Source organism: Bemisia tabaci, chromosome 10 (genome assembly GCF_918797505.1).
Source record: "Bemisia tabaci chromosome 10, PGI_BMITA_v3".
NCBI lineage: Eukaryota > Metazoa > Arthropoda > Insecta > Hemiptera > Aleyrodidae > Bemisia > Bemisia tabaci.
The window spans coordinates 1,956,205-1,983,076 of record NC_092802.1 but is presented as its reverse complement, the minus strand read 5'-3'; the positions used below and the strand labels follow the sequence as shown (position 1 = coordinate 1,983,076).

Sequence of the window (26,872 nt, the reverse complement as noted above, 5' to 3'; positions counted from 1 at the left end):
ATTAGCCCGGTAATATCGACCGCTACACTGCCGTGCTAAGGAAGAACGCCGTATGAGCATTCGAGAGTCGCCAAATTTCCTTGGATAAAAAGTTTATTTTTGAGGAAAATTATTATCGATATTTTTCCTCGAAATTTACAGGCACTTTAGATCAAATTACAAACAAAATTATCTGAGACATTGGCAAAGAAATATTCAAAAAATTTCCTGAAAATTAGTGATTTGCCAGAGGATATTTGGCAACGCCTGGAAGCTCATACAGCGTTTTTCCTTAGCACGGCAGCGACAAGAGGCTCATTTTTTCTTCTCATAAGTATGCCACTTTGCAGAACTTTGTTCATGGGACGTCGTTTCCATCCACCTGTTTACTTCCTCTCCCGTCCGACGCAAGGGCAAATCTCAATTTCCACGCGATTCCTGTTCAACATGTAAATCCATGCTCCCTAGGGCTCATGCGAAAATCTAGTCACCCCCTTCCGTCAGAGGAGTAACGACTTGCCGTGGCCGTTTGAAATTCGAAACTCGACCGCAGGCCCGTAGAGGAGGTCCTGGAGGAAAGTTCAGCAAAGTCAAAGAGCAGTTGGCCTTGCTAAGGAAGAACGCCGCGCCGTATGAACATTCAAGAGTAGCCAAATTCTCCTTGATAAAACATGTATTTTTGACAACATTTATGCATATTATTCTACGAAATTTTCAGATATTTTAGATGAAATTGCGTAAAAAATTGTCTGAAAATTTTGAAAAATCATATTCGCAATTTTCTCGGCGAACTCGGTTTTTATCGGAGGAAACTTGGCAACGTCTGAAGGCTCATACGGCGTTCTTCTTTAGCACGGCTGCAGAGTGGGCCTTGTTCTATAGGTAGCTCGGAGAGCCGAGTCGCTTGTTGAAATTCGATCTAACTTTCTGCCTAATTATGACCGCACTGGAATGTTACGAGGAACAGTCCGAAAAGCAGGTGTGGTTTAGGACTTCTCGGAATTTTCGGCAGGTTGCTATGCCGATTTTAAGACTTTCTAGGTCAGGAAACTGGGTCTCGAAATTGCGGTTAGGAGTATTCGTACACTAAATCTCGCCAGGAAGCTATCGGTATCGCTCGGTTTAAAATACCGACACATTCCGATATGGGTGCCTCTGTAAGAAATAGCTGACATTGTCGGAATTGTGCGAGCCTCGAGTCAATGGCAATGTTGCCAAGACTTGCCAAAGTCCGTCCGCTGAATGACGTCACCCACTCTGCCATGCTAGGGAAGAACACCGTATGAGACTTCAGACGTTGCCAAGTTTCCTTCGATAAATACCGAATTTACTGGGAAAATTATGAATAATTTTCCCGAAAAATTTTCAGACTATTTTGTACGCAATTTAATATAGAATATCTGAGAATATAAAGAAAAAATGTGCATACATATCGTCGAAAATACATGTCTTATCAATGAAAATTTGGCAACTCGCGAATGTTCATACGGCGTTTTTCCTGAGCACGGCAGTGTCAAAGTGATGCGCATGGCAACGGCTCGTTTATGCCAGCTCCGGAAGCATCGATAGCCATCACGGCGTGGCGTGAATTGCGATTGATCGATTGTTATGTCATTTAAACCTACAGAAAAGGATCGATAAACAGGGTGTTCGCAGCGAACACCTAAATAATCGATTCTTTACCATAGATTTAAATGGCATAACAATCGATCTATCGCAATTCACGCCACGCCACTGCCATCGGAAAGGGTGTTCCAATCGTCACTACTTTTTAACGTAGATCTTTCGATAGTTTCCCTAACAACGACAGAACACCCTTCGGTATGGTTCGCAGACCCTTGGGATGATTCGCGGATAGTTGTTGGGAATTTCGCGGGATGAAAAGAAAAAAGCTGAGAGAAAATCAAAATTATTCGATATAACTGCGAGTTCGTATCACAATCAACACCGTTTGTCTATTGCATATAGCCGGCCAGGTTGGCCAAGTGGTCAGCGCGACTGACTCTACAGCAACAGGTCCCGAGTTCGAATCCCGGTGACGGCGAGTGGATCTGCAGAAACAGATTCTACTCGGTCTCAATCAGTGGCGTGGCGTGAACTACGATACATCGATTGTTATGCCCTTTAAACCTATGGAAAAGGATCGATAAACCGAGTGTTAGCAGCGAACACCTTAATAATCGATTCTTTACCATAGGTTTAAATGGCATAACAATCGATACATCGCAATTCACGCCACGCCACTGTTCAAGACGTAACCACGTAAGCATGTAGAGAACGAAACACTATATGTTAAAAAATAGTGAGAAAAATGCTAGAACTTAAAAAGAAATCTATGTAGAGGTTTTTCCTTAGTCTTGTTTGAAAGAGTTCGTCTTACCATTAAAGGATGAAAACATTTCAACATAGGATCCCTTGATTTTCTTTTTCAAGTGAAATACGCCCTGAACAACACGAATTTTTCTTCCATCTCCTCTGATTCATCAGTCTAAAATAAGAAAAGTAACTTCAGCTTTCAAAAGGAGGACTTGCTCCGTCGAGCAGTTAAAATACTCGACTTTGCTCACGGCGTCGTCATACAACTATTCGTACTCTATGGATGTCCATGTTGCATACATGCAAAATTGAAGGCGTTTCAACTTTTCTTAATTTCGCAGCGACGCGATCGGTGCGTCGCTCTTGCAAATCCCTAACACATTCTTTCAGCTTGGTAGGTCATTCTCAGATGATGGAACGTAACTTGATTACTACGGTTCATTTATCATGTATCATTACATATCAATGGGAAAATATCGATATATATCGAAGCACGCCACGCCATTGGTCTCAACTTTAGAAAAGTTGAAAAGCTTGGAGCACATTGTGGACTAACCAAGTGCAGCGGCTGTTTGTCTTGCGACTGAACCCAATGTTAACCCAAACTTGAGAGGGCTCCAAGCTCTCTTAAAAAAAAAAAAAAAAAAAAAAAAAAAACGTGATAGCTCTAATACGTTTGTTTTAGAGAAGCGCTCAGCTGTGTTCTTTTTAGGCGTGTTTTTAAGTTTCCCGAAGAAGATGAACATCATTGAGCCGAAAGAACTCACTCACCAAAATTTCATCAACCATCAATTTTGAGAAAACTTCACGGCCGTTAAAAAAATAAATTATATGTAGAACAAAGATTAACGTCCTCCCTGCTTGGACACCAGAAGCATTAAATAAAGGTATCACAGATTGATCTATTTTAAATACGTCAGGTTCCTTGTTACTGTTCCTGAGTTTCACTACACTGTCGCTGCACTTTATTACTGCGCGACTCTTTAGGCGACTAAATTTGAATTGGAAAAAGGGCCAAAATGGTTTACTTGTGTTTATTGAGTTTTCGAGGTGTTGTTTTATTCCTCTGTTCTTTTTTTTATTTTCTCTTTTGCCTTCATGAATGTAGCCACGGCGTAAAATTACGCACTGAAGTTTTTGAGTAATGCTATTGACCCTCGAAATTAGATAAAAACTTTTCAGTTCGGAAGTCTGGGCGTAGCTGAGTTATTTTGACGTGTGAATGAACTAATCCTCTTATTCCATTCATAGTCTTCACGACTCCACCCAAGGTGAATTTTCCATTCAAGAATTGTTTCTATCTTATTTGAAAAGGTGTGAGCGAGACCCAGAAAGGCTTAAATGGACCGTTTTCTGCCAAACGGAACTATGTGCATTATGACGTGAGCCCTGTTATTCATGTATTCTTATAGGTCTCAGGGCTCATTTCTTAATAATAATAGATTCGTTTGGCAGAAATACGTCCAATTTCACTGTATCATTGCGACGTTTCACTTAGCAACTTGTACCTCCATTTATTTACAGGTGTATTTGTACATCGAAAATATCAGAGAAATTAGTTAGGTCAAATCGCGAGAAATATTTTAAAGAAAAGAAAAACTTAAAAAAAGTTTACAGCTCCTGAGTAACACTGAAAAAATAGGTAGGGATGTAATCCCAACTAGGACTTTTCCAATTCATTGTGGTAGTAACCCATTAAATTAGGTTACTAACCCAAATGTCGCGGTAAAACCAAACTTAATTGGAAATGTCCATATCGTATACAACAAATGGGATTAATACCACGATATTATGGCATAACCTCTAACACTTTGTTACCAATCGATTATTGGATAAAATTTTGTCTCGCTACGCTGCATTTTTTTACGAGTGAAAAAAAATGGGATGCAGAAAAAAATGAAAGACGAAAGTGAAGATAAATAAATTCTCCAAAAAATGTTTAATTATAAGATTCAAAGAACGAAGGAAAATAATGAGACGAAGGGAATATCCAAGCATTGGTTACATAAAATATTTATTAAAAGTAACTATTATTCGAACATTTTTTAAAGTAAAATAAAGTAAAATATAAAAACAAAAAAGAAAATGAAATCCTCTTTAAGAAAAGTGAATAAAAAAATACGGCGTTAAGTGTTACAACTGTTACACCACGTAGTTCTAGACTCTTTCCGCCCCCGTACCGCAGCCGCAAACCCTCTTCTATCTAGACGTATTTATGCTAAAAGAAACTATATTGGACGCGAACCCTATGCACTCAGTCCCTTTTAGCATAAAAACGTCCATCTGAAAGTCTCTTTCCCCGCGTATACGGTTGCAGACGTAGAATCTTGCCAACCGTTTCCAAACAGCTGTCCTCTCCTCTCGAAAGAAAATCAGACCCTTCCGCTAAATACAGCCCAATTAGAGAGGCAATTAAACCCCGAGCTTGAACTAAACGTGGATGATCGATTGTCAATAATTCCCCATTTGAAGCCATGGTAAATAATCGATTATTAAGGTAGTCCCCTGTTTACCGATACTTTCCCATGGTTTAAATGGGAGATCAATCGATGTATCGCAAAGCACGCCACGCTCTGTCGAGCTTGAATGAGACGTATTCTGCCATGCTAAGGAAAAACGCCGCATGAGCATTTAGGCGTTGCCAAATTTCCTCGGGCAAATCAATAATTTTCAGGAAAATTGTTGAATTTTTTTCTGCAAATTTCTCAGATAATTTTGTTTGTATTTTGATCTAAAGCTCTTGAAAATTTCAAGGAAATATATTCATAACTTTCCTCAAAAATACACATTCTATCGAAGGAAATTTGGCAACTCTCGAATGTTCATACGGCGTTCTTCCTTAGCACGGCAGTGTAATAGGACGTATTCATGCTAAAATGAGCTATGTACCACACAAACCACACGCACGTAGTTCTTTTCAGCAATAAACACGTCCAATTTCCGAGGCCCGTTTTCCGAGGCCTCCCACACTCCGTGCAGCGTACCGCCATGCTGAGGAAAGACGCAGCATGAACCTTCAGGCGTTGCCAAATTTCTTTTATTAAATCACGAATTTTCGGGAGAATTTGTAGGCATTTTTCTTTCAATTTTTCAGACAATTTGATCCGCAAATCATCTAAAGTTCTTGAAAATTTCAAGGAAAAAAATCCACGGCTTTCCTGAAAAACAAACATTTTATCGAAAAAATTTGGCAACTCTCGAATGTTCATACGGCGTTTTTCCTCAGCAAGGCAGTGTATGACGATGACAAAGGGACAATTACTCCGATTAGCGGCTCTATTAGACGTATTCAAACCAGAAAGAACTATCTCCATCGTGAGTTGGGCTCGAAGTCTCGTAAGGATATACGCAACACAGGGCTCACGTTACGGTGGACATAGTTTGTTTCGTATTAAACACGGGCAATTAATCAGGGCATTCGGATGACGAGCAAACAGGCGGAGGATTGGCCGGTCCGAGGCTCTGCCGGGAAATTGCCGCGACTCTATCATCACCAACCCCAAACCCCAACCCCCCGCCCCCTCCCCCCGCCCCTCCCCCCGCGCCCCCCGCCGACGTGTCGAATGTTGGTGGACGCGGGAGATTAACCAGTCTAACTAAGCGTCGGCCTCTTCACAGAGCTTTCGTTCATCTCACGCCTCTTCGAAAGCTCTCATCTCACCTCTAGTCCTGCCGTGCTAAGGAAGAACGCCGTATGAATACTCGAGAGTTGTCAAATTTCCTTCGATAAAATGTTCATTTTTGAGTAAAGTTTCACTGGGGAAAAAAACACATTGGTTCTAAAGTCCAGACTCTTAAAAACATCGACAAGAAAAAATACTCTTGATTCCATCAGATTTCAGCTTAAATCAAGAACCAAGCCTCTTAATTTCAGCGGATTTCCTTTTGATTCAAGCTTAAATCTGATTGAATCAAGAGTCCTTTTTCTTGTCAATGTTTTCAAGAGTCTGGGCTCTAGATCCAATATGTTTTTTTTCCAGTGTATGAATATATTTCCTTGAAATTTTCAGGAGCTTTAGCTCAAAATATGAACAAAATTATCTGAGAAATTGGCAGAGAAATATTCAAAAATTTTCTTGAAAATTAGCGATTTGCCAGAGGAAATTTGGCAACGCTTAAAGGCTCATACGGCGTTCTTCCTTAGCATGGCAGTCCAGTCCTACCGTGCTAAGGGAAATGCCGTAAGAGTACTTGAGAGTTGCCAAATTTCTTTCGATAAAATGTTTGTTTTTCAGGAAAACTGTGAATATTTTTCCTGGAAATTTTCAAGAACTTCGGATAAAATTGCGGACAAAATTGTATGAAAAATTGAGTGAAAAATGTTTAAAAATTTCCCGAAAGTTCGTGATTTAATAAAGGAAATTTGGCAACGCCTGAAGGTGCATACGGCGTTTTTCCTTAGTATGGGAGTCTAGCTGTACCGCGTTTAACAAAAAGGAACCAAGCCACATCAGCTTTTGCTAAATTTAATTGTGCAATTTAATTTTTTTCATTAAAATGGTTGTGCGGATTCTGGTGCAATTTCAGGAAATTTTCTCCATAGCACGAGGCAAATTCCACGAGGATTTTCACGAGGGGGAAGGGGAAGAGGTCAAAAATACCGGGAAGGTGCGTTACTTAATTTACACGGAGAGAAAAAATTCGTGCGTGGGACCCAAAGTTGAGGTCATATGGATCTCTGGTTATAGGACATTTGGCCAACGATTTTTTGTCCGCGCACCAGTTTTTTCGAGTAATTTACGTCCACGCGTTTTTTCGGCACGGGAGTTTTGGTCCACGTGCCAGTAGAGACCCAAAGTTAATTAGCCCACATGTAAACACAAACGACAATTGCTCACGACGTTTTTGGATGAAAATATAATATTTGCCTCAGCTAAAGGCTCTTAGATTTTTCCTGTGCACGATCAGTATCTTGATTTATTTTGCGAGGAAAGATCTGTACTTTTAAAGGATGCCTTGTCATTCTTAATACGTTCAATTTCGTATAATACTGTGCAACACCTCTGTTGTGAAATAGTTGCTTCAGGCGCTGCCGCTGGGCGGGCGGCCAGCGCGGAACGCGCATTGGCGCCTACAAACCTAAGTGGATACTTCAAGCATTGTGCAATGCGTGAAGTATCCACTTAGGTTTGTAGGCGCCAGTGAGCCTCTCGCGCTGGCAGCACGCCGCTCCGCTCTGTTCGGATTTAATACTTATACTCGCATAGTCAGCGTTTTTTAACTAATGATTTTGAAATGTTAGCACACTCTGCATTGATTATTCCCATTTAAGTCGATGGGAAAAAAATATGTATCAATTTATCAAAGGAGAATAATAATATAATGTGTGTTATTTAAATATTGGTGGTTCCGTGTCAAAATTAATGATTTCCAAAGCACTTTAATTTTTTCTTTTACATTTTGTGCTTTAATCGTGCTGCAGCGAGGTGTGCGCGCAACAAAACGCTCAAAATTTGACGTATTTGACTCTAAAAGATCGATGTACAAATGGGTTAAAACTAAAGATTGCGTGCTTCTTGTTTTTTTTCCCCTCTTTTATTCATTTTTGCAGTTTCTGTCGGCACAACTGCGGTTCATTGAGATTAATGTCGCCTGGAAAAGGTTTTAAAAATATTTGTCACGTTTTAAAAATATAAATGTTTTCAAAATGAAGAAATAATTTCGTAAAGAAAAAATAATAAATAAATAAAGAAAAAGTACCTATACATATATAAGGTAGTAATAGGTAGGTTGATATTCTGTTTCCTAAAATCACAGATGGAATAAGAAGAATCATCTTTCCGATCTTTTGGTTACTTGTCTCTTTTCATATTTTTATAGTTAAGTGTATCTTGTTTATGTTGATGATAATTATTATTTTTAATGAATAGCTTGCTGTTACTATCATCAAGATTATAAAAGTTAAAGCGAGAACTTTGTTTAATGGGGTAATTACCCACCCCCTTTCTTTACCCACACCCAACTCTCCTCAAATGAGGTTCTCGCTAGTATGGAAAAATCCATACAAAAAAAATATTAGTGACCGATACCTAGTAAAAAACTGCATTTCATATATAAGGTATATTGTTCATTCAATATTTTAAGGATAAAAATAAAACCAAATATTCACCAATGACAATTTAAAAAGATGATTCAAAAGGAGAAAGTAATAACATTTCATTTACAGAATGAGCAACCATAACAACACCTCCTTCTCTCTCAATTTCTCATTTCCATATTGTCAATACAATTTTACATATCGACTAAAATATAACGCTTGGACCAAGACACTGTTGCTTATTATACGTGTGGGCGTAAACTGCTGGACAAAAAAGGTGCGCGGACAAAAAATCGTTGACAAAATGTCCTGAAACCGGATCTCTGAAGTTTTCGGATCACGTATTTAAAAACTTGAGGTCCAGCTGCCGAAGTTTAGGTCAGACATCGAGGCACTTCGGTATGTACCCGAATACGAATAATAAAAATAAATCGAAGTACTTCAGATTTCTGACCCGAACTTCGGCAGCTCGACCTCAAGTTTTTAGATACGTGATCCGAAAACTTCAGAGATCCATATGACATCAACTTCGGGTCCCACGCACGAAGTTTTTTTCTCCGTGTAGGGACGGCCCCTTTCCTGGGAAGACCAGGCCACCCGATATCGTCGTTTCTTTAACGTATGGACGCGCGATAAATCGATTGATCTTCCATTTAAACCTATGAAAATAGATCGATAAACAGGGTGTTCGCAACGGACACCGTAGCAATCGATCTTTTACGATGGCTTCAATTGGGGATATATCGATTATCGATCATTCATGTCTCGCCATCGTTCGGCATGCCCATTCGAATGCGAAATCAATGTTCACGCCATAGTTAACATCGGAATTTTCATTTCGAACTGCCGTATCTCCATATTCAAATATCACGGTTCGGTCGGCACGGAAAAAGGAAGGGTTATATTCCCGATCCAGCGTCCTTGCTTTCGCGGAAAATACAAATGGGAAGTTCGATGCGCAGGGTGTTTCAATAGGAAGCAGCCACCTTGAATATCTTTTGAACGAACTGAAACATCGAAAAACGTCGAAACATGATGGACCCAATGGTGCATTTTTGCGGAAAAGATGGCCCTTTTCAAATGTCTACTCTCTACTGTCAGTAAAAACCGGAAAATATCAGGAAATTAAATTTTATCAGGAAAAATCAGGAAGGTTGTGGATAGTTACTCTTGAAACAATCTGTACATTTCCTATGGCCGTCATTCCGTGTTCACGGATGAGTTAAAACAAAGGATCCCGAAATTTGGCAACACCGGATTTCCTCCATTCCCTGGTAAAAATTGGCAGTAGAATCTGTGTTCCAAAATACCATAGACCTAAAGCCGGCTGTAAGATTTTCAATAACTTCTATAGCCGGCTGCCCAATTTCTTATAGCCTTTTATAGCCGATGGCGATTAAGCAACAGCCAGGCGATAAAGTGTATGCTAAATGTTACTATTTACGGATGCTAAGACTTAGTGAGTTTTTGGACTACCGCTCTATTTTTGGGCCGTAGTATCTTGATTTATTTTGAGCGGAAAGCTCCGTACTTTTGAAGGATGCCTGCCATTCCTGAAATGGTGGAGCGCCTTCAATTTCGTATGATACTGTGCAATACCTCTGGTGTGAAATAGTTGCTTCACGCGCCGTGGCACGCTGCGGCGCGGCAGGCGGGCAGCCAGCGCGAAAAGCGCATTAGCGCCTACAAACCTAACAGGAATACTTCTCGCATTGCGCAATGCGTGAAGTATCCCTGTTAGGTTTGTAGGCGCTAGTGCGCGCTTATCACTGGCAGCACGCCGCTCCGCTCTGTGTTACGCTCAAATGTATAATCTCGCGGAGTCAGAGTTTTTCAACTCATGATTTTGAGATGTTTGCACATCCTGTATGGATTATTCTCATTTTAACTGATGAAAAAAAAATACGTATTAAAGGAAAATATAACGTGTGTTTTGTAAATATTATGGTGGTTCCGTATCAAACTTAATGATTTCCAAAGCACACGAATTTCTACACAATTTTTTATACCCTTTTATAGCCGATGGCGATAAAGTGTAAAGCCCGGCGATAGGAACTATAGCCCGGCTGTGTACTTATTTATCGCTTCGTACAGCCCAGCTATATGATTTGCTCCGCTTTCTACAGCCAGTTATAGATTTTCTATTGCCTTCTTTAGCCGGCTTTAAGAATTCCTATGGTATTTTGAAACGCAGCTCCTATCGCCAATTTTTACCAGGGTTTAAAGCTATGCTAAGTAATCTATTCTGCCGCACTAAGGAAAAACGCCGTATGAACATTCGAGAGTTGCCAAATTTTCTCCTCAAAAATAAACGCTATGAATATTTTTCCTTTAAATTTTTAGGAACTTTAGTTGAAATTGCGACACAAATTATCTGAAAAATTGGAAAAAAAATATTCATAAATTTTCCCGAAAATTAGTGATTGACCTAAGGAAATTTGGCAACGCCTGAAGGTTTTTACGGCGTTTTTCGTTAGCACGGCAGTATTCTTGTTGGAGCACCTAGCCCCTCCAAGAATTGATACATTTCCATAGGTTTAAATGGAGAAAAAAGCCGGAAATGGAATGGAATGGAAATTAGCCGGATCCGCCAATGAGTTAAAGAGCGGGATTGGCCACTCATTTAACACGATGAACATGCATTTCTAAATACTTTCAAGTTCCGAGATCAATCGTTGGATATTTCAGAGAAAGAACACCCCGTGTAGCAAAAACCTGACAACTCAACAAACGGAACCGGGATTATGAACCCTGTTTGGACAAGGAACGATTTTCGTGGAGCAATATCATAATCGTGACAAGTCCATTTCTTCCTCATTCCGACTTGAGCAAATAAACCTTCAGATATTGACTCTTGACCCTCGCTTTGGTCCCACGTCTCTCCCCCCCTCCTGCGTTTCCGTCGCCATAGAATCAAAGAGACTATCCAAATATTAGCAGACCGCATTGCCAACTCGAGTGCGGAATCCACTGATATTACGTAGAGTACAATACTGCCGTGCTAAGGAAAAACGCCGTATGAACCTCCAGACGATGGCAAACTTCCATTTATAAAACACGAACTTCCTGGTAAACTTATGAATATTTTCCCTCCAATTTTTCAAATAATTTAGTTCACAGTTTTACCTAAAGATTCTGAAAATTTAAAGGAAAAATATTCATAACTCTCCGCAAAAATGAGCATTTTATCGGAGGAAATTTGGCGACTCTCGAATGTTCGTACGGCGTTTTTCCTTAACACGGTAGAATAGAGTCGCTGTAAGGGGATCTACTAATTCGGGAATAGCACTGACATTTAAGGGCGGTCCGGAAGTATTGAAAAAGTGCGGAAATTCCGTAAGAAGTTCCGAAATTTTTTCCCTCATACCACGCGTGTTTTTAAGAGAGAAATTCCGGCTTTCAAACGAAGGAATTGGTCAGTTGCACTGGTCACAGAATCGTGTTTTGATGCTTGATTCTTGTAGATTGGCTAGAAACAATAAGATCCGTCCAAATCGCAACTTTCCACGTTCACTGTTAACCGAGATATCGCCCTTTGGAAAGTCGGGTTTTTGACGTTATCCGCCGCGGTAGTGACACCCTTGATTTATTCCACATTGCTTCCATCAGTCAGTGATGCACTGGTTATTCAACGTAAAACTTGGATGAAAGCAAGGTAGAAGAAACCAAGGGTGTCACCTGTCACTGCCGCGGTGGATGACGTCAAAAACCCGATATTTTTCAAAGGGCGATATCTCGATCAATATTGAACGTAGAAAGTTGCGGTTTGGACAGATCTTATCCTTTCTAGGTAATCTACAAGAATCAAGCATCAAAACACGATTCTGTGACCAGCGCAACTGACCCATTGCTCGGACGAGCTGTTAAAAATAGTCGAATTCGTTTGTAGCGCCTTGATACAACTATACATACCCTGTGGATGTCCGTGTTGCATAGGTTGCAAATTGAAGGCGCTATGGCGTTTGTTGCCTCCGCGGCAACGCGATCCGCGCATTGCTGCAAGTCTCTGACATATTATTCCCTCAGCTTCGCACGTCGCTAGTCAGACACTGGATCGTAACTCCCTTACAAGGTTGCAATATTGACCCGAAAAATGAAATTTCTAACTGGAATATGACTAAGATTCCTGATTAAATAACCTGGAAAAGTTCGGACACAATTCGTGTGGCAAAGTTTTTGTAAAATATTATCGTGTCATATTATACTGATCGCTCAGCGCATAGTTGACCTGTAAATTATAAGGTTTCTCATTTAATCAATACAAAACAATAAGCTTTTAGCAATATGAGAGACAATATATACTAGGGCCCACGAACGATGATCCCTGAGCCGCGGGTATTTCTTGCAAACACTGGCAACAGCGACACCCCGGCCCGGACCGAGTCTCGAGTTCGCGGACAATGCCGAGCCGAGCCACAATCGAAATTTCCAATTTCACCCTCCCGCTAGAAAAAACCAAAATTTGTTGAAAGTTGTGTAACATTTTTTTAGCAAGTGTTTCCTTACTCTCCTTTAAAACATGAGTAAAAAAAGGCCTCGTTTCTAAAAATCGGTCAAGTAGCAGCAAAGTTACAGTTCGAGATACGATGTTTTAAATACAAATTGGACTTCGCTTCAAAAAGAAAAAGGAAGGAAAAAATAAAAATTGTATATTGCAATTATATATGATTCAGCTCAGAATTTTACGAGTAATCCAACCATGTAATGAACGAAGAGATTGGGGCAAAATTACAAGACTTTGATCTTTTACGAAAGGGCTTCCTTGAAGAGTTTTGACCTGAAGATAGGGGTAGAATAGCAGCAGTTCGCATACAATAACTTTTCGCGTTCACAATACCCGGTCTCGTCGATGTGCAAGCTTGACCTCGCAGCGTTGTCATTTACATGGTCCATACGTTTATTCGCCCGACTTTTCAGGGATCATCGTTCGTGGGCCCTACTGTAGTAAAGGAGTTGCATAACTCGACCCATCAAAAGCGTTAAGAGTGGCGTCAAAAGTAGGTACTTGGTTGGCCATGATTATGGCGTGCTAATCGATTCTTTACCATAGATTTAAATGGCCGATCAATCAATATATCGCAATTTCCACATGATCCCCGAAACACATCATAGAGTAATACGAAGGGCAGGGCCCATGTAGACATTGAGGTAATAATATGGCGTTGGCATAATTATGGTGGCGTGCTTTGCGATGTATCGATTGATCAGCCATTTAAACCTATGGTACAGAATCGATTATAATCAATCATCAAGAACACCCTGTTAATCGATACCTTTCCATAGGTTTAAATGGCCGATCGATCGATATATCGCAAAGCATTGCGACTTCGCAATGCGCCCACGCAAGATCGGGTTTCCAGGGACAGAGTTTGCGACCTCTCGACCGGTTAATGGTACTTAAAAGCGGCGAAGCGTGGATGATCGACAAAAGAAAACGCACTTCTCACGCAGATTGTGAAGTTAGAAGTGTATTTCAGACTTTCCCAATGCGCTCGTCGTGATTTTGGAGCCATTTTTTACTGGAAAAACTTCACTTTTTGAGAGGAATAGTCGCATTTTGCGTGTTATTAATGTATAAAAGTGATCAAAGTGTTGAGGATAGACTTGTGTGGTCCGAAATGTAAATCCACTGGGCGATAAAATAGAGAATTCACCAAGCGAGTACTGCCCTGCAACGCAAAAACGCTGTAAACGCCATTCTAATTTTTTTGGAAACAACGTATCATAGCAGGAGCAATGTTTTTTCAGAATTTTTTCGCAAATACTGTCAATAACTTCACCTGAAAATTTGAGGTGCACGGGTAAAATAGTTTTTATTTTACAAAGCGTCAAGTTCGAAAAAACGCGGAAAAATCTTGATGGACTTACGCCAACATTCGAGAGATGCCAAATTTCCTCTCAGAAAATAGTTATTTTTGAAGAAATTTATGAATATTTCTCCTCGGAATTTTCAGGAACTTCAGGTAGAATTGAGAACAAAATTATCGGAAAAATTGGAGGAAAAATCATCATAAATGTTCCCGAAAATTGGTGATTTATCGACGGATATTTGGCAACGCCTGAAGGTTCATATGACGTTCTTCCTTAGCACGGCAGTACGGCGCTTTCACCGCCAGGATCCTTTTCCGAGTATCTCGCGTCGGGATCAACAGCACCGACGCAACCCACGTTCGTCCTCTCTCGTTCGTCGTCGCTCACTTTAACATTATTTATATATAACTAACTATATATACAAAACTAACTATATATACAAAACTAACTATATATACATATATATCGGAGAAGTTACGGTGGGCGAGGCGCGAGACAGTCTAAGGGTCGCAGTCTCGGCGCGAACAAAACAACGGAAATTCCATTATCGAGCAGGAATTTTCGAAGGCAACCCATCGCATCGGGGCGAGCTTGTTGTAGAGGGGTGGGCGTGGGGGACGAGGGTGCGAGGTGAGGGGGAGGGGGTCCTGTTGCTCCCCGTCTTTTTTGTTGAATGGCGATTATTGTCCCGCGCTCCACCGTCCGCCTCCGCCAAAAACGTCTCGCCCGGCAGCTCTACAGCTCCGCTTTTATTTTCATTTTTTTCATTTTTTTCACGCGTGGATGAATGAAGCCAAAAAATGCATAGAGACCCCCATTCCTAATCTCGTCACCTTCCGCCCGAAGTTTCACAGGCGCCATGCGACGTTCCGAAATTTCCGCCGCCGTTATATTTTTTTTACGGAGGAATCGGTGGTTGAATCTGTTTGAAAATTTCACTATTCTATCGGCAGCGCAAAGGAAATTCAGTGAAATTTTAGGACAGCTTCGTCGAGCAATTTCTCTGTAAAAAAATATAACGGCGGCGGAAATTTTGAAACGTCGCATGGCGCTTGTGATACTTCGGCCGGAAGGTGACGATTCAAACTAACGCTAGGATAAACTGGACTATATTTTGCAATTTGGAATTATAAATTCTAGCCCGGTTTAAAAACAACGTATGTTCCATTAGTTTCCCTATGCACATAAGTGTTTTTTCAGAAGAGCCAGAATTTATAGCTCCAAATTGCAAAATGCAGTCCAAATGATTGCGGTAGACGCACGAGTCGTATACTGCCGTGCTGAGGAAAAACGCCGTATGAACCATCAGGCGTAGCCAAATTTCTATTGATAAAACACGAATTTTCGAGAAAAGTTATTGTGATTATTTTTATTACAACTTTTCAGATTATTTAGTTTGTAATTTCACCTAAAGTTTCTGAAAATTTCAAGGAAAAATATTCATAAATCTCCTTAAAAATACACAATTTATCGGAGGAAATCTGGCAACTCTCGAATTTTCTTACGGCGTTCTTCCATAGCACGGTAGTATAGACAGGAAGTTAAAGATGTAGGCAACGTGCGTTACATTTCAGGAAACTGAAGCTCTCAACAAAAGAAACGGAAAAAGCTCATCGAAGCACAATTTTCCCTCTAAGAGATACGCTGTTTGGTGCGACACTATTCACGACCATCCAGGAAGGCAACTGCAGACGCGTTTCGGGTCTGCTTGGAGTCCAAGCAGTCCAAAGGATGCCTGTCATTCTTGATACGTTGGAGCGCCTTCAATTTCGTATGATACTGTGGCCCCCATGTTTCGAAAAAGTTGCTTGAAGCGCCGCGGCGGGCAAGGGCGACCAGCGCGACACGCGTATTGGCGCCTACAAACCTAACAGGGATACTTCACGCATTGCACAATGCGTGAAGTATCCCTGTTAGGTTTGTAGGCGCCAATACGCGTGCCGCTCCACTCTGTTTAGCTCTCATATTTAGACTCGCGGAGTCAGCGTTTTTCAACTCATGATTTTGAAATGTTTGCACACTCTGCTTGGATTATTCTCATTAAAGTGATGAAAAAAAGTTGGTATTAAAGGAAAATATAATGTGTGTCTCGTAAATATTACCTAAGCACTTGGACCCATCAACAGAGCAGCGCAGTTTTCATCAGCGTTATCAAGCAGCGTATCTGTTTGAGGGAAAATTGGCCTACATTTTGAATTTCGGAACTGCAATTTCTGCCTGGAGTGTAAAACCACTAATATGCATAAGGAAACTAATGGTACATGCGTCGTTTATGAACTAAGCCAGATATTGTGGTTCCAAATTGCATGATGCAGTCCAATTGTGCTTGGATGAGCTTTTTCCCTCTGTATTGAGATTTTCAGTTTTCTGGAATGTAACGCACACTGGCGACATATCCAACTTACTGTCTAATACGCTAGGAAATAAGAGCATGGGCGCAACTAGAGGGAAGCTGCCCCCCCCCCCCCCCTACCCCACAAATCACAAAGCGATGACCAAGGTGCAAAACAGTGCGATCTCAAAATTCGAAAAAAATGACAAGTAGCTGAAATCATGGAACGAATTGATGCGATATATCGCACGTCGCTCTGACACAAAAAATGGCAACCGTCGAATCACATTAACCCCTTTCATCGCTCCAGAAGTGCGGGAGGGGGGAAGGGGGAGGGCGGAGGGGGAGGGCGGAGGGGGGGAGGTCCAGATCATAAAACTCGGATTCCTTGGGGGCAATGCCTTATTCATTCCCGCAGTTTCTGACATCTTACAACTTGAAACAGCCGAGAAAAAAGTCTGATACGTGTCGATTTTTAGTATGCGCACCATCAGAGGACTCCCCGCTCATTTGAAAAGTGGCGCGTCAATTTGAATATTTTCCCGCGCGCGCCACTGGAATTGGCGGGAACCAATAGGAGTGGAGTTTCGATCTGTTTACGTTTGCGTTCATTTTGATAACAAGTAGTTTGTAAACAAACGTGGTTCTTCATCTTTTATCTTCTCGCGAGTGTTGTGAACAAGTTCTGTGACTATTTAAAGTTGCTTGAGGCGTTGTTTAAGAGCGAAGTAGTTCTCATTAGCCTACCTGAATCACATCCCTCCGAAGAATGTTAATTCGGCGTTTCCTCGTTCAATCTTGATGGTGAGCTCTCCAAGTATCTATACCTAATTGAAAGCTTCCACTATGAATAAATCTTTAGCAGTTTCACTAGCGCTCTATAGTGTTTGAAATTATTGAGGGTCTCAAATTCCAGGAAGCTTTAAACGTTCCATGTCGGTTCGTTTATCAATGTATTGCTTATCTATCAGGAGGGATTCACTTGTCATGTTGTGGTCTACCTCACTCCAAATGTCCTTTAATATCAGTGTCTCACCAGTTTATATACACTCCAAGGCACCTTAAAGATGGTTCTCACAACTGAGAGATAAAATATTTCTTGCCTAGAGATAAGATTTTGAGAGATCCTGTCAAATTCAGAGTCTAATCTACTGACAATGCGTAGCGTCTATTAGGCGCTGGTCAAAGTTTGATTTTCCCATGACGATCATGCCTTGTAAATGGTTGATTTCATGCCTCACGTGTTGCATACATATCCCTCAAGGATTGATAATAGGATGAATACATTTTCCTTTAAGCTTTAGAGCCTAGGCACTCATTGTTAAAGAAGGAAAATAGTAGAGTTGCTCTGACTACAGACATGGGAAAAGGACTAACTGGATTAAGGTTGTCGAGAACATTCACATTAAGTGTCAAGACTGATAAGTCTTGAACCCTCTCTCTGTCTAATTTATCCTCCCCCTCCCTCTGCTCACTGTGCTGCAGCATAACGTTAATTTTTACTGGTGAAATCCACTAGATTATATTGATGGTGAAACTGCAGAAATGTGTATGGCTTGCGGCATTTCAGACTTCCTGTCAAACCCTTTATTATCTGCATGGATAATCATTGAAAGTCTTCTTTTGAAAATCTCAGTGATTTTTCTTCTCTTCATGAAGAATGTTCTGTGAGTACTTCAAGCCATCAGTTGGTTTGGTCTCCGTACCTAGTTGACATTTTAAGACACAGCAACCAAGAAACACATTTTTGCAGTTTCATCGTCAACATGTACAAATTAAATATCAGCGGAAGAATATATTAATTCATAAGAAATTGCCTTCTGAGATTAAATCTTACGAGCTCTAAAATTGAAGTTTTCAACTAACAGAATATTTATGAGAGGGAAGAAAATTTGTCCAGGTAAATCGACTTATTAAGACTATATCTATTTTGATGGACTCCTTAGGATTATCAGGTCTACATTTCGAGATGAGGAACCACTCTCTCTAACTCATTTGAGAAACCACACATGTGATTTTAGATTTTTCACTACAATTTTCTACAAAAATACGAAGTAAGAAAATCTTACTCGACCATTGTCGAATGAAAGTGACCCTATCATACTCCATTGCATTCTAAATTCGGCATTTTTTGCGGATTATGGCCTGTAACTCACCAAAAATTGATCTGACGGCAAAATTAGTTATTTTCAGAAATAAAGCTCGTTAAATCTCCTATAAAAAAGTTCCTATACATTTTTTGCCTTAGGGCAAAATTAAGCGCGCTGGCGGGCGCCAAACTTTGAAAAATGAGCAAAAATTGCGAATTTAATGGCGCAAAGTTGAAATTCGGATTCAGCGTCAAAAATTACATAGGAATCGATGAAAACATTGCTGCCCGGGATTTTTGCAGGCTATAGCCCCTTTCATGGCTCATTTGCCTGGACTACTTATCAACATTTTGAAAAGGTATGATGATAATAAATCGTCACCTTCCAGGCAAAGTATCACAAGCGCCATGCGACGTTTAAAAATTTCCGCCGCCATTTTATTTCTTTACTGAGAAATTGTTGGTTGAATCTGTTCGGAAATTTCACTACATTTTATCGGCAGCACAAAGAAAATTCAGTGAAATTTTCGGACAGCTTCGTTGAACAATTTCTCTGTAAAAAAATAAAATGGCGGCGGAAATTTTTAAACGTTGCATGGCGCTTGTGATACTTTGCCCGGAAGGTGACGAAATATCTTTTTAAATAGTTGGAATAAAATCGGTCGGTTTTCAATCATCCAAACGAGTTCTAATTGACCGTCCCTAAATCACGCAACACACTTTTTCGGCATTTTTGACCTATGTCCCTTTGTCCCTATGTCATTTAACACGTAAAAAAATGACGTGACGCCCTCCCCCCCCCTCTTAGGGCGTTACGTAAGTTAGGGACGGCCCCTAAGAGTCTTTTGAATGATTGTTGGCATTTTTACAAAGGTCGGAGGCTTCTATCAAGGCGATTCGACGGTTGCCATTTTTCTCCTACGATTCCGAGAAGTATGCAAAATCCTAACGTCATAGCGAAGAGAGCCTCAAGTGCAAAAATGAAGTTTTAAGAAAATGGGCTTATCAGGAGCAGGAAATTTCATTAAGGTGATTCGACGGTTGCCATTTTTTGTGTCAGAGCGAGGTGCAATGTATCCCATAATGGACCACTAGACAAGGCACGGATTCAAGCATTCTTATACATGTTTCTTAATTAGAATTTCACGTAGAACACGATTCGCGCAACGAATATTATTGTAACCAACTCCTAACGAAGATATTAACCTTTTTATTTCACATTGGTTACGCGGATTTTGAACTGCCCGCCCACAAGAAACTCAAAGTTCTACTTGAATCAAATTGCGCACTACAACGGTTTCAGCAAGCCTCTCAATCGAGCAATGTTCATTTCCCTCCATGTGTTGTTCAAACTATAAGAAATTTGCTGTAGCTGAGCAAAAGCGTCAAGATTGAGGTTGCCAGATTTTTAAATCGCGAGAGACTGTCATGATGACGTTTAGCGCGCGATGTGAATCACGCAGAGCATTGAGTTTCCATGAGCGGGTGGTTTGAATTCACACATCAAGAATCATTAAATATCTTCGTAAGGTGTTGATTTCGGTAATTTTCGTTGTGCGTATCGTGCTCTACGTGAAATTTTGGTTAAGAAACATGTATAAGAATGCTGAAATTCGTACCTTGTCTAGTGGTCCATTTCAGTTAATAGTTTTTTCGAAGTTTGAGATCGCACTTCTGTTGTCATGAGACTAAAGAATTCAGGTACCAAATTTGACGAAGAAATTTAATGTAATAAAGGCAGGGTTTTTTAGAGGAGAAGTATCTCATTCGATGCTGATATCGAAACTGCACTCAAATGCGATATTCTCCTCTGCAAAAACCACGCATTTAATACGTTGAATTTCTCTGTCAAATTTGGTACATGGATTTTTGTCTCATGACAGCAGAAGTGCGATCTCGAAATTCGAAAAAACTACAAGTAGCTGAAATCGTGGAACGAATCGATGCGATATATCGCACGTCGCTCTGACACAAAAAACGGCAACCGTCGAATCACCTTAGACCTTGTCTCCACGGGCCGTTTCACGGGATTTGTCCCTGGGAAAAATCCCACTTACGAAGTTGGGAAAAATATTGAGTTAATCAAACTTTTTCCCAGTACCAAGTATGGTCCTTGTACCCCTAAGACTCACTGAGAGAGGAAGAAGAAGTGAAAACGAATTGTGCTATATTTTATTGATTACTCCATTGTTAATGTTTGTTTAGTTAAAATAATGTGTCTAATTGTCAATTGAGTGCGATAATTATTTTAATCCCGGTTAAATACTCGACTTTAACTAATTTATCTTCCCGCGCAAACTAGTCGTAGGACTGTATGAGCCCCGTCCCGTGGAGACATTAACTGGGAGAAATCCCAGAAGTTTCATTCCTGCGATTCGAACTCGGGACGAATCCCATGAAAACGTCCCGTGGAGACGAGGCCTTAATAAAATTTCCCGCTAAGACCCTGATAAGCCCATTTTCTTAAAACTTCATTTTTGCACTTGAGGCTCCCCTCGCTATGACGTTAGGATTTTGCATACTTCTCGGAATCGTAGGAGAAGGTATACTTTCTTCAGGCGAGCGGCAACGGAGCAGCTATTAACCGCCTTCGCGTGAGAATAAAAATACGCCGAGGAAGGGATGGTGGGAAACGTTCGATGCTCAGTGAAGAAGAAACAGGCCGCGGAGTGTTTCAGAGGCTGTCGAAGCGTTTAGGTCACGCTTCACGCACGCACGCACTTCACACTACGACGTAGAACATTCCGAGAACGACACAAATAAATGCGTATACCCGGCACGCACCGTCACATACTCGGAAAACTGCTGTGCTAAGGAAATACGCCGTATGAACATTCGTCCGTACCAGATTGTCCTTCCTCTATGCTGCCGTGCTTAGGAAAAACGCCGTATGAACATTCGAGATTTGTCAAATTTCCTCCGATCAATTGTTCATTTTTGAGGAAAGTTATGAATATATTTACTTGAAATTTTCAGACACTTCAGATCAAATTACGAATAAAATTCTCTGAGACATTCAAAGAAAAGTACTCACAGATTTTTCTGGAAATTCGTATTTTATCAAAGAATATTTGGTAACTTCTGATGGCTCATACGGCGTTCTTCCTTAACACAGCAATATTAGAGTCCCTTCATACTGAGAGTCAAGACAACACCCCCTCATGGAGTCACAAACGGGAATAAAGATTACAGAAATTGAACGTTTTTTGTAATCTTTGATCGGCCCATTCTCAAATTCCTTTCTCCGTTCCCTCTCTCATTCCGTTTGTTCCTTGCCAAACCCGTCATTCCCTGATCCATTCCACATTATAATCTTTGCGATCGGTGAAAATGTAATCTTCATTCCCGTTTGTGACACTGTGAAGGCCTGAAATACGGGAACCAATCAGAAATGGATTCATGTTGTCATGACTCTCAGTATAAAGGGACTCTAGGCAATATGAAAGGACGTAACTACGTTTCGATGTTGCCAAATTTCCCCGCGCAAATTGTAATTTTACTGGGAGAAGTATGAGCAAGTCTCACTGAAAATCTCAATGATTTTCCTTTTGATCATATGCAAAAACAAGAAAAATTTAGGACGGAAATTCCGCGAATAAATTCGTGTAAAAAATTAAAAATCGAGTCGATTTTGTAATCTTTTAATGGAGCTACGTTCCATACATATGCCATAAATACATCCGATTTTGCGTGGTTTAGTTCGCAGCATATTTCAGCTGACAAAGGAAGTAAAGATCGTTTTAAGGCGGCAAATTCCTCCCACAAGAAAAATATATTAGCGTTTTAAATAACTGCTCCTCTTGAAACCACTTTTTTGGAAACCCAAGCCTGAAACCACCATTAATGTTTAACATCTTGGAAGGTTTGATCTTCCGGAAAATTCGTAAAACAATCCTTTGCGCTCGCGATTTGTCAATTGATCCGCCATTTAAACCCATGGAAAAGGATCGATAATCAGGGTGTGCAGAACGAACATCTTAATAATCGATTTTTACCAGAGCCTCAAGTAGGGAAATATCGGTAATCGATCACTCATGCTTCCCTACTGTTTTTAAATAGAGTCCCTTTTCTCGTGGGAGGTTTTTAATATCAACGCTGGTATCCAATTTTGAATGAGTATGCAATTAAATTTCTTTGAGGCCTCGGAAATTTTATCATTTTCCGCGAATTTTTATTTTTTCTTGTGTAGTTTTCTTTTGACAATATAAATTTTCACTCCATCCTCCCACAACTTTTCCGTCCAAATGTAAATTATCTCTCTTTGAGGATAAAAACATTTGATCATATGAGCGCTGGATTTTCCTTTGCGCGTAAACTACGCTCTCAATGGCATGCATTTTTCCTCGTCAGTCTTTTATGAGAAGAGGAAATTTCAGCTTTCGGAAGATGGAATCGTTCCGTCGAGCAGATAAAACACTCAAATTTGCTCATGGCGCCTTGATACAATTATTCGCACTCTACGGATGTCCATGTTGCATACACGCAAAATCGAAGGCGTTTTACATTTTCTGAACTTCGCAGCGACTCAAATAGGGCGTTGTTAGTGCAAGTTCCTGACATGTTTCTTCATCCCCTTTCGCCGTTTTTTAGGCAATGGAACGTAACTCTACTTCACGGTTGCAACATTGGCATACAAATTTAATATTTCACAGGGTTATGATAAGATTTGCTTCGATAATTTTTCGGATGATTTTTGACAAAAATTGAATAGTCTCATTCTTGCAAAATATTAAATTTTTTGCGTCTATGTTGCAACCTTGGGATATGCTTACGTTTCATAGTATTAGAAACGATTAACGAGGCTGAGGAGACTTGCAGCAACATGTAGATCACGTCACTACGGAGGAAAATTCAGCGTTTTTAACTGAAATTTTCATTAACAATTCTTCCGATTACATTTGAAGATCAGCATCTAGGCAGAAATTACAATTATATTCTTATGATAAATACACCTTGGTAATCAAGTTACGTTCTATCATCTGAGAATGACCAACCAAGCTGCAAGAATATGTTAGGGATTTGCAAGAGCAATGCACTGATCGCATCGCTGCGAAATTAAGAAAAGTTGAAACGCCTTCAATTTTGCGTGTATGCAACATGGACATCCATAGAGTACGAATAGTTGTATGACGACACCGTGAGTAAAGTCGAGTGTTTTAACTGCTCGACAGAGCAAGTCCTCCTTTTGAAAGCTAAAGTTACTTTTCCTAATTTTAGACTGATGAATCAGAGAAGATGGAAGAAAAATTCGTGCTGTTCAGAGCGTATTTCACTTGAAAAAGAATATCAAGGGATCATATGTTGAAATGTTTTCATCCTTCAATGATAAGACGAACTCTTCCAAACAAGACTAAGGAAAAATCTCTACCTAGATTAGATTTCTTTTTAAGTTCTAGCATTTTTCTCACTATTTTTTAACATTTCGTGTTTCGTTCTCTACATGCTTACGTGGTTACGTCTTGACTTTTGAACACACAAAAAAACACATTTTAACGTTGAAGAATCGTATAAACAAGGAGGACAAGAATGATATAGAGGGATCCAATTGATGGAAGCGAGTGAATGCAATGAACAAAATAGGTAGGTAATAGACTAACTAACAGCAACATACGAGAGACCCTTTACTTAGTCCATCATTCTCTCACTCAGTCTATAAGAACGACCCATTTCAACCAATAGGATAGCACCATACTCATTATGTCCTCTTTGTCTATCGCTTTGTGTATCAATTTAAATAATCAGCCCAATGACACCGTATACAGGCTCATACAGCTTTTTATCTTACCACGGCAGTATATTCATTGTTACTACGCTTTCTCTTATAATTGAGCAGGAACATCTGGATTACATTTTGCAATTTGAACCTATAAATTCTAGCCCGGTTTAAAAACAAAGTATCTGCCATTAGTTTCCCTATGCACATAAGTGTTTCTCTAGGAGAGCCAGCCCGCCCGGCAAGTGGTTGCCTGAAGTAGATGCGGAAATGTTGTCACAATGTAACTGCCAAAAATAATGTTGCGGCAACGTTGCAGCAACGTTGTGGCAATGTTATTTTTGGCCGTTGCCGGACGGGAGAAGTTATAGTTCCAAATTGCAAAATATAGATCATTGGTCCGGTTCTAAGAAAAAGGAGGTGAACTTCTGTCGGCTGGCAACTTTGAAGCCCAGTTTTTGTTGGGGTAGTCGTGCAAAGCCGGGGAAATGGAAATCACGCTCAAGTTGTCTCTCCTCCGAGGTGTATGTGTGCGTATGTAGGTGGGCGGTCACGGCAGAGGCCAATATGGGTTAAAAGTGATTCGCTCACTTTTTCAAAGGGCAATCGCCTAGAGCTACTTCTCTTCTTCCCTCCAGGCAGGTCCGAACGACATCCCAGAAAGCACTCTCGCTCTGCTGTGCTAAGGAAAAACGCCGTATGAACCTTCAGGCGTTGCCAAATTGTCTCTGATAAAACAAGAATCCCCTGGTGAATTTGTGAATATTTTTCAGGGATTTTTTCAGAGAATCTTGCTCGTATTTTGATCCAAAGTGCCTGAAAATCTCGAGGAAAATTTTTCAGAATTTTCCTCAAAATAAACATTTTATCAAAGGAAATTTGGCAACTCTCGAATGTTCATACGGCGTTTTTCCTTATCACGGCAGCGCTGCCCGAGAGGAGTTTACTCTGCGAGTGGGAGCGCCCGCTTTTCATTGCGTCGTGGCTTCAGCGAATTTCGTATCGCAGAACACTGACCGCCCAAAAATGAAAATAAAATATGACACGATGAAAAATAAAAAAAAAAACAAAACAAAACAAATTTAAGAATATAAAAATACTAAAATAAAGAAATCAAATTTTGTTACATTGTCAATAATACGAAGCTAGCGACCGCGAGTTCAGGGATAGTGGCGAAACGTGAATAATTGATCATCGATGTTTCCCCATTTGGAGCCATGGCAAAGAATCGATTATTGAGGTGTTCGTTGCTTCATCGATCCTTTTCCATAGGCTTAAATGGCAGATCATTCTGTACATCGCAAGGCACGCCACGTCACTGTTCGGGACTCAATTGATAAGTGAGATTTAAGCACGTCGACGGTAAAATTCCCAAACCGTAAGGTGTTTACGTAAAACTGTTGAGACGAAACGTGGAACGCATTGACTACATACACCTTCCATATGGACGTATTTCTGCCGTACGGAACTATGTGCATTATGACGTGAGCCTTCTTATGCATATCGACGCCGTAAGTCGGCAATCACATATCGACGGTGAAACTACCAAACCACGTATCTCGTTTTCGGTGTTTAAAAATCTACGCTCGCATTTTATTTTTTTAAAGTAGACCAAATCAATATCATTCCTTGAAATTTTCACAGAATTTTCTCCGCACGAAGAGGAAAAATCACAGAAATTTTCAAGACTGGACGTTAAGTAGTTTTTCATTTAAAAAATAAAGTATGACAGGAAGTCTGCGACGTCGCAAACCGAGATACGTGGTTTGGTAGTTTCACCGTCGATATCTCGTTTGCTATATCTGAAAATCCCCGCCTCTATGTTATTTCTTTAAAGGAGGACAGATTCACATCATTCCTTGAAGTTTTTGCAGAATTTTCTTTGCACAGAGAAGAAAAATCCCGGCAGCTTTAAAGAATTGCCGTTGAGTAGTTTTCCGTTCAAAAAATAAAGTATGACAGGAAGTCTGCGACGTCGCAAACCGAGTTAAGTGATTGCCGACTTACACCGTCGATATATTCTAATGGGTCTTAGGGTTCGTATCCTAATGCACATCGTTCCATTTGGCAGAAATACGTCCACATAGAAGTCCATCCAAACATCTTCCTCACTGAATATTACCTAATATAGTTTATAAACCAAATTTTTCTTTCGACTTTTATTAATTCATCAAACTTATTACCAACCCTTTTCCCCCAATTTTAAGCTGCAATGAACCTAGTTTATCAGAAAGAAACCAACTCACATTTGCGAAATAATTGAGTTGAGAATGTTTTTGAATTTTACTAGCCGTATAGGATTCCCTGCCAAAAACTGAAAGTCTGAAAACAAGAATTTTTTGTGACAAGAGGTGCTAAAGTTTAATTTTTACATTAAACCTTATGCAAGAATATACTTCAAACCTCTGTTTCTCAGTTTCAACTTGATGAGGATTGGTTCATTTCCGATGAAATCGGTCCAAACGACCAAACGCACGTAAAACAGCAAGGAAAATAATACTATGCACACATCTCGATCGAAGCACCCACTGAACACTCTTCAATATGCGATTAGAGAAATTTGGATTTCAGTTTTTCTCTAAAACAGATCATTAA

The 26,872-nt window shown here is 40.3% G+C and overlaps 1 protein-coding gene across 1 annotated transcript in view; it reads left to right on the top strand.

Annotated features, from left to right (window-relative positions):
- LOC109035130 (uncharacterized) overlaps nucleotides 1-26,872 on the top strand; it is a 153,809-nt gene that overhangs the window by 95,103 nt on the left and 31,834 nt on the right. The gene's annotated exons all lie outside the window — the stretch shown is intronic.